Source organism: Ctenocephalides felis, unplaced genomic scaffold (assembly GCF_003426905.1).
Source record: "Ctenocephalides felis isolate EL2017-DRISC unplaced genomic scaffold, ASM342690v1 CF-g0.4_SCAFFOLD_01886, whole genome shotgun sequence".
Taxonomy (NCBI): Eukaryota; Metazoa; Arthropoda; class Insecta; order Siphonaptera; family Pulicidae; genus Ctenocephalides; species Ctenocephalides felis.
In genome coordinates, this window is record NW_020538040.1 from 41,309,739 (window position 1) to 41,328,209 (window position 18,471).

Below are 18,471 nucleotides of genomic sequence, written 5' to 3' on the forward strand. Positions count from 1 at the left end.
AGACAAAAACTTGGGAATTATCATAAAATCACTTATCACTAGTTGCATGATATATTCATTTATCTTTTTCAAATTAGGCAAAAAAATTCCAGAGCAAAACAAGTTGCATATGCTGACAGTTACATATCAATTATTGAATATATATTTGATGTTATTAAAGACGACTTGATTGCTAGATAAAATGAATAAATTACATCTTCAGACTGGCTCCTGATTGATTTTTGTGACAGTTCTGTATATTAGACACCATCCTTTCTGTGGCTAAACTTACGGGAGATAATAAAAAACGATCGTGGTCTTTTCCGTCGACGTTTCACAAAACGTGCATTGTCAGTTGTGAATCGTCTCGCGGACACTTCTTTCGCGAACTGAATTCAAAAGAAACTTTGCTCTCGTCCTTTGTATCGTATCTTGGTTATCAATTCAAGATGCTTCCTTCTCTGAAACATTCTGATTGATTCGGTTCGAGTTCAGTGAAATCGTCCGCGCACTAGGTACTCGCTCATACAAGCACTAAGCTTTGAAGATATTTTGTTTTTGTTTCTACTTCAAATTTGAAATAATTTTTTTTTAGTTCATACAATCAATTTGCCAATAATTGCCAATTTGCAGCACGGACTGCAGGATACGACAAACTGGTGGTGCATGGCATCATGCTTTAAATGATTTAAAAAGAATCAAATTTTTTATAAATAGATTTTCGACAATTTTGAATTTTTTGAGAAAAATTGACTTTTTATACAAATGTTCAATATTTTTTTATATTTTGACATTTTCTTGAAAATTCTTATTTTTTTTTCAAAGCGATCGTGCTGCGTATCTTTTTTGAATACGCAATGAAGATTTTCAAGGGTTGATACAAAACCTATATAAATGTAAACAAAATTTGTACTCATTACTAAAATCTCTATAAAATATCTGATAATTTAATGTTCATATATCTAATGATCATTTTTGATCGCCAAACGGCATTTTTTTTACTTTTTTCATTCCAAAAATTCAACCAGTTCTTCTTTCTATCAATACAAATAAAATGTTTGTCGAATTATTCAAATTGGACGCTCCGTTCTCTTAATAACTTAATTGGTTTTTTTTCCTTTCTGCCCAAAATCTTTGAAACTGCTTGACCTGCCTTTGCCAGAAACTTATCAGCACGTCTCCCCATCAATGCGAATTGAATGTAATTTGAATTGTCCAAATCGGTTGATCCGTGATTTCAAAATCATTGACTGAAAATTTGAATCCATACATACACATACGCGCAAATGCATGTATGGTAAGATACGTCAAAATGTTCCGAAACCTTTGAAACGTGAATTAAATTTTCAATTACAATTTGTTAGTAATAATAAAAAACTGTCCCATATCTAGAATGATCAAGAATCTAAACAATGAACATTCTAATAAAGTCTTAGAAAATATATAACTATTTAAATATATATATCATTTAAAAAATTATTTGCATGTATAATATGTTTTAATTAATGCATTTACGTAACTATCAGAAAGTTCTCAAAATTTATAATTTATGAAAAAACTAAAAACTTATTGAAATACACAGAAGTAGTAGTCTTAATTTGATAGTTTGAAAACCGTTTTAATTTCATCCATTCATTTTAATTTGAAACTTCGACGACCATGAGACCTTAGTCGTACCTATGCAAAATTTCTTCGGTTTTAAAAAGAGATTTTATAGGGTTTTTTCGGAGAAATAATGCATAAATACAATTTTGGAAAGTTTTAACTCAAAAGGAAAAACCCCAAATGGATGTAACCAATAACGGCAGTATCTTCATAAACAGTTCCATCACTAGTACCCAATGTTATTCATTTAAGTACATTCGTTACTTTTTGATATTATTATACTTATTGATGTATAAACGTAAACGTAATCTTTGAAAAACGTAAAAATTTATATATTTTAATATAAAAAATTAGAAAATTAAAAATCATCTAAATCTTGATTTAGTAAATGCCATACGTTTTCCTTTATTTTAAATAATACAAAATTATTTCTTTACTGAGCACAACTTAATCAAACTTATCCCACTTTTGTTTTTCTAAATACATGTAATAAACGAACTCATTTCATGCTTGACTGTTTTTTATAAGCTCGATTTGATTTTGTTTGTGTTGCAAGTTTCCTTTTCGGTGCGTGTTATTAGGTCCTTAATCGCATCCCAATGAATGAGGGTTGGTTTTCTTTAAATTTCACTTGTCCAGGCGTTTTACTGGCAGGTATTTTATTAATGATTTTATATTGTTGTCCGCTAATTACTTTCGATTCAAATGGTTCATGTTTGTCTTAAAACACACTACAAAACTGTCTCCCGTAAAACAAGTCCTAATTATTAATGAAGATCCTTTATGAATCCCAAGCGCGTGCTAACCGCCAAACCGGATGTTCTACTATAACCCGAAAATGTGTATGCGCTTATAAAATATTTATCACGATACACTTGAGCCTATGCCAAAAAAGAATTCTGCTTAATATTAAGATTCAATTGTGTTAAACGTTTATTCCGGAATGAAATTTTTGTATACGTGCAGAAAAAATTAATAAACATAAAATGAAAAATAAAATAATAAAAAATGTCTGAAGTGCACTATTTTTGTTTCCTGACACATTGAATTTCTATCATATTAATTAACTTCCCGTAGGGTAAGTTATAGTAATCGCAAACAAATGAAAATTAATTTTTTTATAAATTTTTAGGTTTCGAAGTCTCCTGAACATTTGGAAAAAATGGATATATGAGTGTGTATACGTGTATGTAGTACGTCCATATGTGCACATTTGGATACAAATTTTCGTCGACGATTTCGAGAGCACGGATCAATCGATTTGAATGATTAGGTAATATAATATCAGATAGTTTATAGAAAATTTAATAATGTGTAATAATTTTGTTTTCATTTTTTTTCTTTCTCGCCAATGATTCAAAAAACAATTTAGATCGTACTAACCACGAGTCGTACTAAATATTTAGTTTTTGCGAAAGGCACGTCTAGGCGTGCAGTTTTTTTATAGAGCGGATTATCCGATTAGCATGATTCAAAAAAAAGAGTGCGCATAGGGTACACAAGTCAGCACGTCTTTCCGTCAATAGGAATCGACTGTTTTTTTGAATCATTCAAATTGATTGATCCGTACTGTCAAAATTGTCGACAAAAATTTTATCGGCACACACAAGAACTCATACATCCATTTTTTCTAAGGTATGCCAAAACGTTCAAAAGGCTTTGTAACGTTAAAATATAAAAATTATTTTCGATTTTTTGCGATTACTATAACTCACCCTACGGAAAGATAATTATTGCGATTAAGTATCATTTTCTAAAACATGTCATTCTAATAGTGTGCTAAAGATTATCAATTTATGATAATTAATATTCTTCTGATATTTGATTGGTCAAAAGAATTCCTCTAGTGAAATAATTTGAAATTCGAAATATAAATTAAATTCTAGTGATGTATTTATCGAATATGGCTAAATACTAAGAATTTTTTTTTATAATATTTGATATATTTTATATTTACGTTAGTCATATAAGGTAACACAGTAACTTCTCTTAATGTCAGTTTAAGTTCAATATCAAGTTTAATATCAGTCCTCTTAATTTCATATTTATCCAAATTTACACTTTTGTAATAGTTTATCTCAAAGATCGAGAAAATAAGCTTGTACGCTTTGACCGTTGAACAACAGTAAAATTACAAAACTTATTTGTTGTTGAAAGTCTTTTGAATCATTATTCCCATTCCATTTTTTAACTTCCCGTAGGGCGAGTTATAGTAATCGCAAAAAAATCGAAAATGAAAATTTTTATATATCTTTACGTTTCCAAGGTTTCTGAACATTTTGGCATACCTTAGAAAAAAATGGATGTATGTGTGTGTGTGTGTGTGTGTGTGTGTATGTATGTATGTATGTATGTATGTATGTATGTATGTACGTGTGTGTATGTATGTGCGGATACAAATTTACGTCGACGATTTCGGGAACACGGATCAACCGATTTGAATAATTCAAAAAACATTCGATTCGTATTGATAAGGAGACGTGCTGATTAGTTTTTGGCAAAGGCAGGTCTAGCCGTTCCGAAGATACGGGGCAAAAAGTGCCGAGAATGGTAACTCAGTTTTTAAGAGAACGGAGCGTCCGATTTAAATAATTTCACTTGTATTGACAAGATGAAGAATCGATAAAATTTTCATGAAGGTAGGTCTAGCGGTTTCGGAAATATGGAGGAAAAAGTAAAAAAATCAGCCATTTGGCGGTCAAAAATGATCATTGAACATATGCACATCAAATTATCAAATATTTTATAGAGATTTTAACAATAAGTATACATCTTGTTAACATTCCTATGGGTTCCGTACCAATGCTTATGCGTTAGACAGCGACGCGCTTTATATTTTGTCCCTATGCAGATAAAGCAGTACGATTGCTTTGAAAAAAAGTTCAGATCTTCCACAATATGTCAAAATAAAAAGAAAAAAAAATTTTTTCAAAAAAAAAAAATTAAAAAAAATTTTTTTTTTTAATTTTTTTTTTTTATTAAAAACTAATTTTTTGTCCAATTTATAGTTTCTCAAAAATCTTATTTTTTCAAAGTAATTTTTTTCCAAAAATGTTAATCGTTTTTAAAAAAATAATAATTTTTGGTACGGGAAGTTCCAGCAATTTGCCTTAAGGCACGATGCCTTAATTGCCTTAAGACATAATTCCACTTACAGCTAGTTGTCCTTGTTTTTAGAAATAATAGACAACCCAATAAAACTGGTAACTGGTAAGCTGTTGATTATGAGTTTTATTGTATTCATATAATATCTGGTCAAAGATATTACCTTTAGATTTGAGTATAGTAAGTGCTCGAGCAGATACTAAAAAACCAATCCCTTTGGATTGTTTATATTAATTATAGTGTTATTCCTATTCATCTTCATCATTGCATTTTACATATACCGACTTTTCAACACAAGCGTGAACTGAGTCAACACTTACGTCAACAACAGTTGTTATAATAACCCTTCTGTATCAATCACTTTTTTTATGGAATCTCTGACGTTCATATTTTTTTGGTCAGTAATTAATGGAAACCTATATACATATCTGTAGCAAAGATATTACTAAAGAATCTGTCCTGCCTATAAAAATACTTTTAATTTTAATTATCTTAAAGCAACTATGAATAATAAAGTACAAACTTACGTTTTTTAAACAGCACGAAATTTTTGTATATTTTATTTGCTTTACATTCAAAACTTTTCTAAACACTAACTGGTTTTTATAAGAAAACACAGTCGCACAGAAGATAGAAAACAACTATTCATGCAATCTGTAACGGCATCGAGTATTGTCACCTGGAAAGTCACCAAAAAATAATGGAAGAAAGAAATATAAAAAAAATAATTATCTAAAGTTCACTCCAATGAGTGAAGTCTAGTGTTTCATTTAAGGTCGCTTGGCCAGCATCATTTCAGTCTCGTTAGTGATGTAGAGATGTTTTGAGAAGTAAAGAGCTGGTTGTAGTGGCACTCAAATTTTGTGAGGTAAATTGAGCTTCTGTCCTTGATGACATCTGTGACGTATGGTTAGTTGTGTACCACGGTACTTTGACTATATTTCTTAGTATTTTGTTTTGACATCTTTGCATCATTACTATATTGGATTTGCTCACGCATCCCCATAGCTCGATTCCGTAAGTCCAAACGGGTTTTATGACGCATTTGTACAGCAGTACTTTATTATGCAGCGAGAGCTTCCGTCAATTGATTTCTTGGGCTTTGAACTTGATTATGTAATAAATATTATTTATTGTCAAATAGTATTAATACCAATATGGAATTGTATATCTTCTAACCCTCACAAGTATTACCAGATAATTTAGATGACTATTAAGGGTGATTACAATACTGAAGTATTTAATAGCCATTGTCCTCCCCCAACTGAAAAGTCCTAAAAAGAGCAGTAACGTTTACTCATTGTAACAATAAAGGTTTTATATGATTTCCTATTTTTCCCTAGTTTTTTTTTTTTGACAAATATTTTTCCTAATTATATCAAACGATGTGAGTCCTTGTGTGAGTCAATATTTATGTTTTTATGTTATTTGTGAAGCAGTCATTAGAACTTTTATCCCATAATTTGTTATGATTTGACTTGGATATATCTCTGTGTGATGAATTTTATTATTATAATTTCCAGAATAGTTATGAGTTTTGATTGATGCAAAATGTCGGGTAAGAGCTCTTTCCGCTTGGAAATATATTGCCATGTTGATTTTTAAGTAAAGACCGATGTCACTACTGCTTGATTCTGGGACCTCTGAATTAAATTCAATAGCGCTTACCATTGATCCACGTGTAAACCCACCCAATATTGTTAGAATTTATTTCGAACTATCTATCAGGTGATAAGTGGCTTTTGATCATTAAATAAATTCATTATTTTTTACTCTTTTTAATAAGATCTTGATTTACAATAATTTTAATAACTCTTTGCGTATTATTATATGTCAGCAATGTCCTGCAATGATAATGACTATTGTTACGTAAGAATATTTGAAAAATTTATTAGATAACTTTAATTGTACGGATAATAAAATATAAACAAAGTTGATTCTAGAAAATCGATGTGTTTTCGATCACGTACAGGTGTGTACGCCTCATCCTTGTGTTGCAAAAGCAAAACATTCAACTTAACCGTCTACTGGAGATTGCTTGCGCTGTCGCCGGGGGCCAGATGCAAATTGCATCAGAAACTTCGACCTTAGAAAATCTGATGTTTAATTTTTTTTTTATTTCACTTCAATGTATAATTTTAAATGTCTCCAGGGTAAAACACAAATTATTCTTAAAGAAAACAGGAAATAATTGACTTTTGACATTGTTGTTTTCGAATAAACTGAGTTTGCTTCTTATTTGCTTTCACGTAAAATTAAATAGAGCTATATTTAATCCTCATGCAGTGATATTTTAGTGTTCCGATCTAGTGTTTTTTGCCATCTTCAGAAAATAAACGTTTTGATCTCTGAATTTTTTACTAAAATAAACGATTACTAAAATAAGAAATCAAATTTTAACTAATATTTGTTTCTAAAATTGTTAAATTGTTAAATGTTTTAACCACCATTTCTTTACTTCACTTACCAAAGGCACATCTGCGTTGATATTTTGCTTAAAGAAGTTCTTGAAAATTACTTACTAATTACATTCAAAATAATTCCAAGTTAAAATATTCAGTAACGCAATTCTAAATATCAAAAACTTGAGTAAACAAATATTTAATCCATTAATTTAGAGAGTTATGAATAATCTAGTGTATAGAGCACTTGAATTTTTATTGATTGCTATAGAACTTATACTTACATTTATAGTTATGATCATAGTTATATTTATAGTTATGCCTATAGTTATACTAATCGTTAAAATTATAGTTGTACTGATAGTTATACTTATAGTTATAGTTGTACTTGTATTTATACTTGTTCTTGTATTTATACTTGTACTCGTAATTACACTTATGCTTTTACATGTATTCATACTTATGCTTGTACTGTATTTATACTTGTGCCTGTACTTGTATTTATTTTTGGGCTTTGTATTTATACTTGTACTTACACTTGCATTCATACTTATACTTATACTTGTATTAATATTTATACTTATAGCGTCCGATTTTAATAATTCAAAAAGCATTGACAAGATGAAGAACTGATTGAATTTCTGGGAAGGCAGGTCTAGCGGTTTTGGAGATGTAGTAAAAAATGTCATTTGGCGGTCAAAAATGATCATTAGACATATGCACATCAAATTATCAGATATTTTATGGTGATTTCAATAATGGTATCAATGTGGTTGTTTACTTATCTATGGGTTCCGTAACATCGCTTGTCCGTTAGACGGCAACGCGGCGCTTACGCGCTTCCATATTCCGTCTCTATGCAACTAAAGCAGTGCGATTGCTTTCAAAAATTTAAATTTTTTCAAAAATCTAGTTTTTAAAAAATTTAATTTTTGGTACGGGAAGTACTAGCAATTTGCCTTAAGGTAAATTAGTACTTATACTTATATCAATAGATAAATTTAAATTTATAAATTTTTATTATAATTGTGCCGTTATATTTTAACAATTATATAACAAAAGTTCTTACTTGTCAAACTAATATAATTTATTATCACAAAGTTTATGCTCAAATATTACTCCAAAGTTTATATGTAAGTAATAAAACTAGGTAGATAAATTCTATTATCAGAAACGTAATTTACGTGGTTGTCGTGTTATTAATACAAATCACTATTCATGAGCTAAATTAACATGCTAGCAATGATCCCAATTGAAGATTATACGTTTGATAACAAGATCTTACACAATCATGTTTAGGCGAACTATTCTCGGCAACCAAAATTATATCAATATTCATCCATTCATTAATTCAAAATATGTGTTTTGAATTCGGTAATAAATAAAACAGCAAATACAATGAAACAACTGGTACCTATACTATTGATGTTACAACATTTTCTTATTTCAAATCCGGAGCGACATTTTGTACCGGAAGATAGTTAATTTAATTAATTTATTTCCTTTTTTAAATTATTTTTTAATAAAATACTATTTAAAGAATAATAAAATGCAGTTTTTTTTACATATTTCTGAATGCAACACTTCATCCTTTTATGAACAATAGTTCTGTACTAACTTCCTCATAATTCAATTCAGTAAATCATAACTTTTTTAGTTGTGCGTAAAATTTTATAAAAATAATTTTAGTTAAAATTTATTTAAAATAATTATTGATACAAGAACTTTCGCAAAATTTCTGAACAATTCGGGACAAATGTTGCTTCTGAAAAAATCCTGGATGCTAGGTGGGAATCCAGGACTGTCCCATAAGTTAACCAGGTGTATACATATAATGCATAATTAAATTTTCTTATTACCATAAATACTTAAATATCATATTTATTAACTATTTACTAACATAAATTTTAATTATATTGATTTCATTTGTTTGAACAGCAACCAGAAGAACTACTTATAATTACTTGTCCTATTAGCTGTTTATAGACTTTTCCTACTAATTTACGAGAAGAGCGATATATATTAGATTTATCTATAATAGTTATGTGCGTGTGTTGCAGCAATGTCCCCAAAATACCATTTTTACTATGATTCCAAGTGAAAATATGATATCATATTGCTTGATACCGAGCTGGCAATGTTAAGATTGAACCCGATATTAGGAGTTGTTAGCCCGCGTTGTTTATCGCTACTTCATATAATTTCTTATTTACTTTTTAATGACAATCATACTAAATGAACTATATGTCGATAGAAAAAGATCAAGTGCGTAATGTCAATAGGAAAACTGTATTTTCCTTCGATTCGTAATTGCTTAATTTATAAGCATGAGAGCTCCTTGACCCTTTGTCGTTTATAAATCATTCAAATCTGCGTGTGGAAGTTTGATCTTTTGATCCTCTTCGATACACGATACTCAATTCTTGACTACAAATGCTTTTTTAAAAAAATATGATATATATATATATATATATATATATATATATATATATATATATATATATTAAGGATATTTAGAGAGAAATCTTAAAGTTTGTCGTATAAATTTACAGAATGAATTATATGTCTCCAGTGTAATATAAAATTTTGGACCTAACAATAAGTTAACAAAGTTCATTTTAAACTTTTAATTCTGGTGTGGGTGTTCAATTTTTAGCACATTTTTTAAAGCTTCTTATGTAGAGTAGGTATACGATTTCAATTGTTATTCAAATATTGCTATTTTGTAATTGTTAACTTATAACAAATATCTACCTATCTATCTATCTATTATATATAGGGTGTTTCAGAACTCAACATCAACGGCACGGGTAGAACGATTGATTGAACCACCATAAAATATATTATATTATGCTATGAAGTTTAAAATTTATGAGCTTCAAGTAAAATCGAGAGATTTGAGAAAACTGTAACCATTTTTTTGGTTATTGGGGCTTGTTCGGACGTATTTTCGTTTTATTATATTGGCCATAAAGGTGACAACCTTTAGGGCATTAAGCTTTACCCGGAATGGTTGCTACCCTTAGTTGTTTACTTTAAAAGTAAAGTCCGCTTAACATGTATAATAAATAACCAATAAATTTTTCGTCTTCACTTATAACTTAGTGACAAATTAGTGATTGTAATAAGAACTGCAACAGTTCATAATATATCAGCAAATCAGTGTTTAATACAATCCACAGCTACAAGGGTTAAATTATAACCCAACAACCTGAGTTATCGAGGGAAAGTTTAATGCATGAATTTTACAACTACGTGGCGGTATACAAGGCTAATTCTCATTTTTTCTTGATTTAACTTTTAAATCTCTAAATAACATTTCAAAAAATCACAATCAAATATGACTATTTGTCAAACTACAAATATAAAATTTTCCTTTAATTTTATCATGATTTCATAGCATTTAATTAAGATTGAAAAATGGTTTAGTTTCATACAAAAAAGAGTAAAAATTCAAAGGAAAAAGATCTATTCGGTATTTTAATTATCTTAAGTGTTATACAAGTAAAAAGACTTGTTGGTATAAACACATTACATTTTAAAAAAAGTGGCAAAAATATTGATTGAAAGATATTGAAGCAATATAATAATAATTCACACCTCATTTTATTTCATTGTATTTTAAATTAGTATGTAAACATGTAATACAACATAACAATTATGATACTTCTTGAATTTATATAAATATCTTTTGATTAAAAATCGCACAGAAGATATTGGAAAGTTTCACCTATTTGCCATTAGGCACAATGCCATATACCACTAGTCTTTTATTATATTACCTTTATGAATTTTATATCGCCGCAGAATTTATTATACATCTGTAGGATACCCGACGCTAGTTGTACACTTTATGTTTAAACTCGGCAAACATCCATTAAGGAAAATTGAAATATAATCTTATACTAACACATCAATTTGACAAATTAGCAAATGATTTATCACGCTAAAAAAGATGGCTATTAAAAGATGAAACAGTGCAATAATTTTTTTTCCCATAAAAATTCGTAATTTATAACGCAATTCTTTTTTTTATGGCGCCTATATTCTAAATTATATATTAAGATTGATTTATAGCAACCAATTTGTCTAATCAAAAAATAATTTAATATATACAATTATTTATTTGAGAGTTTCAATTCAGATACAAATAAAAAAAACTTTCATTTTTTTCCCGTAGTTACAGTAATCGTCAACAAATCGAATATGAAAATGTTTGCATATCTTTACGTTTCAAAGGTTTCTTAACATTTTGGAATACTTTAGAACAAAAGGATGTATGTATGTGTGGTAATAAAATTTTTCGTGGGTACACAATTTCTGGCCCCCGGATCAAATGATTTTAATGATTCAAAAAGCATTCGATTGCTGTTGATACGGAGACGTGTTCATCAGTTATTGGCAAAGACAGATTCAGCTGTTTCGGAGATACTAAGCAAAACGTGCAGAATATGGTAATTTGGTTTCTGCGCGAACGAGGCATCCGATTATTTATTTTTATCCGAAAATATTTTGTTTGTGTTTATTAGTTTTTGGCAAAGGCAAAAAAAAATTAATTTGAAAAAAAAAACTGATTTCTCAAAAAAAAAATTAATATCTAAAATGATTCGGATTTTAATTTTAATTCAAGCTAAAATTCTAAAACTGACTTATATACTTGAAATTGATCTATACCAATAATGAAAGTTGCAGTATTTATAATAATCTATTCGAAAACATTTAAAATTTCTCGAATATTTCATTACGTTACGGAAAGTTCCAACAGTTTGCCCTAAAACAAGATGCCATGCACCACTAGTTTTATTTTAAAATAATAAACGTTTTTATATGAAATTTTAATTTAAAAAAATTATCCTATAGAGAGATGAAAAGAATTTTGATTTGACGTCACAATGAATTGTTGGCATCATTAAACCTCGGTCAAGCCGAATTGAAAGCCTTTATATATATATATATATATATATATATATATATATATATATATATATTTGGATATGTATATTATATATGCATGTATTTTTGTGTACTCGCATGAATTTCACTGCGTAGATTTTGAGTTTCGCACAAAAGTTTAGTAGTAAAAAAATATTATTAAACTCCCTCACTCTTCTGTTGTCTTCTCTTATTAAGATAATATAATAAAGAAAACTTACGTGTGAATTTTCTCGCTATATAATTTGCAAACGTAGCAAACTATAATGGAAAAAGTTCAGTAATCTGAAACTAAATATACATGATGCAAGAGTTTAGCGCTTATGGTTGTTATTATTACGTGTTTTAATAACTTCTGATGCTATCGTAAATGTTCTCATCACAGCAACATTAACGTAATTTTTGGATTAAAAATAAATTTCTCTAAGGTAATTTATAAAACGTAATAAGCAAAAACTACTCAGGAAAGTTTCACAATTTTAAAGCTTTATTAATTATAATATTTTATAATTTGCTCATAACTAATTCTTTTGAAATGTTGCACTTTCAATCATATGATAATATTATATATTGTAAATGAATACTTTACATTGCTCTTAATATTTTGTTGGCCTTAGAGATGATCTTATTACTGCTAACTGCTGTTATTATGGATTATAAAGTATTAAGTGAGATTTATATAAAAAAGTTGTGTTCATATAATACGAACTTTTAATTTTAATGACCACAAATTTGTTTTTTATATTCCAATTTTTTCTTTTCATTGTGCCTGAAAAAAATACTTGTTTAAATTAAAGGGGCTTAAAGGTCCGCTGGTAAAAAGGTCCACCACCGATATCTCAAAAACCAGTATAGTTAGGAATTTTTTGACAACAATATTTGAAAGTAGAGGTAAAAAGAAGTATAACCAGCTATCATCTTGGTTCTGTCGGGAGATAAACGGCAATGTTTGAAAATCCATAACAAAAGTGTTTTCATTCGTTGTTAGTTTTTTTGGTTGGGAGCACTATTGCTTTATTTACGAGATCCTAATATAATTTTTAAATGTACTTTATTTATTATTTTATAAGATGTATTGTTACTTTTAACCTAGATTCGAAGGGTTTTGTTTATATAACCAATATAAGAGCTTACACCTCGGCGGAGAAAAAATGTACCAACTAAACCTCTACCCTGGCAAAGGTGAAAAAATAAAAATATAGCAAATAAAAAGTAAATTTAGTTAAAAAAGCAACTTTACAAGAGATAAATTAAGTAAATAGTTATTCCAACTCTGCTGATAAATATTTCTGACCAGATCAAGGTTATTTACCAAGTTATTTCTGTAAAAAATGAACCCATAAAATTTATTATATTGCAATGTATCTATTTATTTGTAAAATCCCCCGAAAATAAATTTCTATAAAATATTGGACCTGTTTGCACCTTGGTCTTTCCAATTTACCTTGCCTTTGGGGTAAAAACGACCAAGTTCAAATTTTTGAAAAACAGCAAAAATACACATTTTTACGATTATGAATGACCTGGAAGTTTTACTGAACATAGATAGTTGTTTGTTTGATATGTGTTATTTATTTTGATAGAATCGGTTTGGTTTTTACAATGTTATTGCTCAAAGTCAAATTCGATCTTTGTACCCTGCCCTACCCTATATAAATCATATGATTTTTTATGCCGTATATAAGAATTAAGTCTATCAGAAAAAAACGAAATATTTTTACACATCTGAAAATTTCTACCATATACACTTTTATCTTCTATATTTTTTGTTGGAGAAACGGCGTGGAAACTTTTTCAATAACCTGAGCGGCAGATAGTACATTTTCATTGTCCGGTCTATGTAGTGTAAAAGGCATATGTCAACATTCGAGTGAATAAAGGAAATACTTTTAAGAGCACATGTGACAATATTAAGAAGCTGAACTTACTGAAACGTCTTGCTATAACCATTACGACTTGGGAAAATTGTTGAGTACGGCGAAAAACCAGACAGGGGTTTTCCCTCGTTTTGTTCATATATTGTGCAAGCTTACGTAACATATATTCAAGCATAAAATATATATTTATTCTCAATGTGTAATTTACAAACCTTTCAGCAAAATTAGTTATTAGATAGCAATTAATAGTCAACGAATAGTCAAAAATATTGATAGATAATTGGGCCATAATGCATACCATTATTTTGTTTTTGTTTATTATTTGACTTTGTATACAAGTACATTAGTCATATTCATTTTATAAGTTAACTTTACAATTTTTTTATTAGATTGTATTTAATTATATAGCGCACCATATATTCTTGTCAACAATGTTATAAAATTTGTTAGTAGGGAACTTTTTTGCATGAATCAACTGTATGTGTTTCATTCAAGACATCAAATTTCAATTAAAAATATAGATAAAATTATTTAAAAGTGAAAATAACCTTTTCCATTATATTCAGTTAATAATATATCAATTCAAATCAAAACGTTAATAAATAACAACCAGTGCTCTAAAAAAGCCACGTAGTGAAGGAAAATTACCACCACAACATTTTATTGAACATTTATGGACCAATTCTGCCGTTAAATAGGCTTATGTTGTTAGGCGCTATGCTACGCTGTGTTCTTCATATAAAATGGTACTAAAAACTGGCAAAATGAAATGTGGTTGCTGTGCAGTCAGGCATTTTAGATAAAAAAACCTAACCTAGAATACCCACAAATGTCAAAAAAGTATTTTATTATAAGTGCATGTTTTTGATGTGTCATTATAATGCATGCCAGAAGTTAGATTTTATGTGTAAAACACCTGATCGCATAGCAAATAGAATTTTGAGTTCTGCCATAACATTGGTCTATTTTACGCCAGAATTGGCCCATTAAGTTCTGATCAATAACAAATAAAACAAACTTTTCATGTTATTGACAAATATTAAATGAGTACAATTAATAACCAAATTGCAGCTAGAAATTCACAATTGATAGTACAGAACTATCAAACGAATTTCTAATCCTAAATATTTGCAAAATTATGTATACATATTTAATAAACTTTAGTTCGTGCTATATATTAACCCTTTCCACTCGCAAATATCAAGATTTATATGAATTTTGCCGCCGGAGCGGTGGCATCCGAGTAGAAAGGGTTAATATTTGCTTCATTTAACACCTACCTACCTAGATATCACAGAAAGAACTTCATAATCTAGAATATTTTGGACTAGTGAATTGAAAAAAATCGAATGTAAAACTTTTTTTTTTATTTTCCGGTATTTCTATTATATGTTTTAATTAATTAAATTTTAGTATCTAGCTAATGCAATCTACTTGAATAATTTTGTTCAGGCATATGCCAAACTTTTAATAATAATTGAAATATAGTTGACAAATTATCTTTACTTTTATGTTTATGTAATAATAAATATTATAAATAAATATTTGTATAATTATGTTTTTGTAATAATAAATATTATTACATACATGAGGAGCCAGAGTAAAATCAAAGGGCTAATATAATCAAATACTTCACTGTTTCGATCTTTTATATACGAAATATCAAATCTCTCGAAGCGTTATATTGTCGTAAATATCATGTAATCTTTGTTGGATGGTGTATCATAGTAGATATTTATTACATGGCATTTATTAATTTCACGTTACAACATACTGTTACTTCTATATATAACTAGCAAATCGATTATTATCGAACATAACATCACCGTAATTAATGTATTATATCATGAATGTAATCTTTATGGTGCAAATATTTATAATAAAGTTAATCGCAAATATAATAAATTAAAATTATCACTTTTTTCATATAATTTGAAATACACTATTGGACGATAAACTTGCACGATATTTTTCTAATATAATTTTTAATAAATATATATAATTTATATATGCGTTGACTTGAGTTTATTCATCGTTATTATTTATTTTTCAAACAATTAGTCGAAAAGAAAATCAAATGAACTTCAGCAACATGAGATGTTCAAATAAATTTATAACAAACTAATATTTTATTGAATAGTTACATTTTCTTTGAAATGCTATGGTAACGTATTTATTGAGAAATGTTGATAATTTTATTTTTTTTTTAATTTGGGTATATTTTAAAAATTCTGATAAAAATATTTATGGATTTATTGCAAATTAATTTTGGGAGCTTTAAATCTTTGTTACAAGCAGGTAGAAATTAAATAAAATCACAGGAGCAAAAACAAAATCAACTCAACGAAATCATGCAAGGCGCTTAACATGCAATTAATTTCTCATAAACAACAGCATTTCGAAGAGAACAAATTGATCACACATTCTATATAATATATAATAAAAGGGTGTGCTAACATGTCATTGTCTCGAAAAAGCAACAGGGGCATTTTTGATGTTCACATAAAATGACGCTTAAATCTGGGGGTCAATTCAATTTTATGAAATTAACAAAAATTTAGAAAACGAACTTTTTGACAGCTTGGCACAAGTGCTAGTTTTTACTACATGTATGTTAATTTTGAAGAAAATTGAACAGAATTTTATACAAGACTTAAAATAGATAACAAACATAAGGATCGAAAAATATAACAAATAATAGAATAATAAAATTTTTACTAGAAGTCAGTAATTCTGATAAGAAATATAGTCACCTTATATTACTATAACTGAAAATATTATCTATTATAATTTTTAATATTATTAGTATTAATATTTCAAAAATTTATTTTAGTGACTTTTTTATTTTTTAATTTCCTGGTGAAGGGGACAACGACAACCCATATTCCTGAATCGACGATATAAGTTCAAAAAAATTAAATCATAAATAATATCATCAGAAGAAAAACTCAGGTTTCAACCAACATTTGAACTATGGGTAATTTAATTACCAACTAGGGTACTATCACAAATATATTATGATAAATTTCTTAACACGTTTTATATTAGATTTATGAATTTTAAATTATATTACATATTTATAATATATAAATATATAATATAATTCTAATATCGGCAATAAGTTTTTATTTAGATGCCACTATGATAAACTAAAAAAAAATAATTACTGTTTGACCCTTTGTTTACGAATTGCTGAAAGCATTATCTTAATGAAAATGAGAAACTAGAGTATTATTTCGACTTTGGGTTTCCATGTTTGTAAGTTCTTGATATATTGTGTATTAAACCCGGATGCATGAAACATTATGGTTACATTGTGTTGTGCAACGTAATACCAGAGGCAAAAACTTTATAATAGTTCTGCACACAAAGATACTATTGCACAATGCCGTAATGTTTGTATTATTTCTGGTATAAAGGCGACTTTTACAAGAAAATTAAATTTTTTATCAAATTCAGCCAAAATTTAAAAAAAATAGAAAATGAATACAAATATTTCAAAATAAATTAATAACAGAGGTCCGCAAGAAAGGGTTGCCTGTATTGGGTGTGCATCATATGTTTTCCAATATACTTTTTAACACTGAACACGAATCTAAAGTCAAAATTAGGGATCAAATTACAAAAAATTGGGAAAAAAGAAAACGACATAATTTCCAATCTACTAATTTTTCTGCGTGATAATTAAAATCTTATAATTTCTATCGTTCACTGGCCCTTTTTACCGTGCTGTTGAGTTTCACTTAAATGATCTATTAATTTTGTATCATTCGGCAGTAATTTGCAAACATTTTTACCCCCCATTGCCGTTGAGTAATCTGCAATCATACTTACAATTGAACATCTGAAAATGTAGCAGCAAATTACTGCTTTATTCTGCAAAAAAAAACTGGATCATTTAAGTCAATAGTTATTTAAGGTAAAAAAAGCCAGAAAGCGACAGAAATTATAAGATTTTTATGCAAAAGAATTATTAGATCGGAAGTTTTATTGTTTTTTTTTATTTTGCTCAATTTTTTGTAATTTGACCCCTAATTTTGTCTTCAGATTCGTGTTCAGTGATACTGTTTTTGCGAACCTGTGTAATTAATGAATAATTTCTTACCGTCAATAATTTTCAACAAGCAAATATCAATAATATTCATTAAATTCAGTAACTTACAAAAAATATCTAAAAATTAATGAAAATCAAGTAAAAAATGTACTGCATTTTATTTGACTTTCAACATAAACAGAACTGCATTTTATTTGACTTCAAACACAAGAAATATTATTATTAATTAAATAATATTTGTTCTAATACATTTAAATAATATTATAAAATCAAAACTTTTATTTTATTATTTGAATATTATAATAAAATTTAAATCTTTATTTTATAATTATAAAATTTAAACCTTTAAGCATATTGATTTATGATAACATTCATAAATGTGAAAGTGAAATATATCACAATTTCCTGTCGAATGTTACTACGTTGTATTAGTATTTCAATTACATTCTAATTAATTTGGTTTTCCTAATTATACAAATCAGCAAGTCAAACTCATTCACAGGCAATTACACACAAT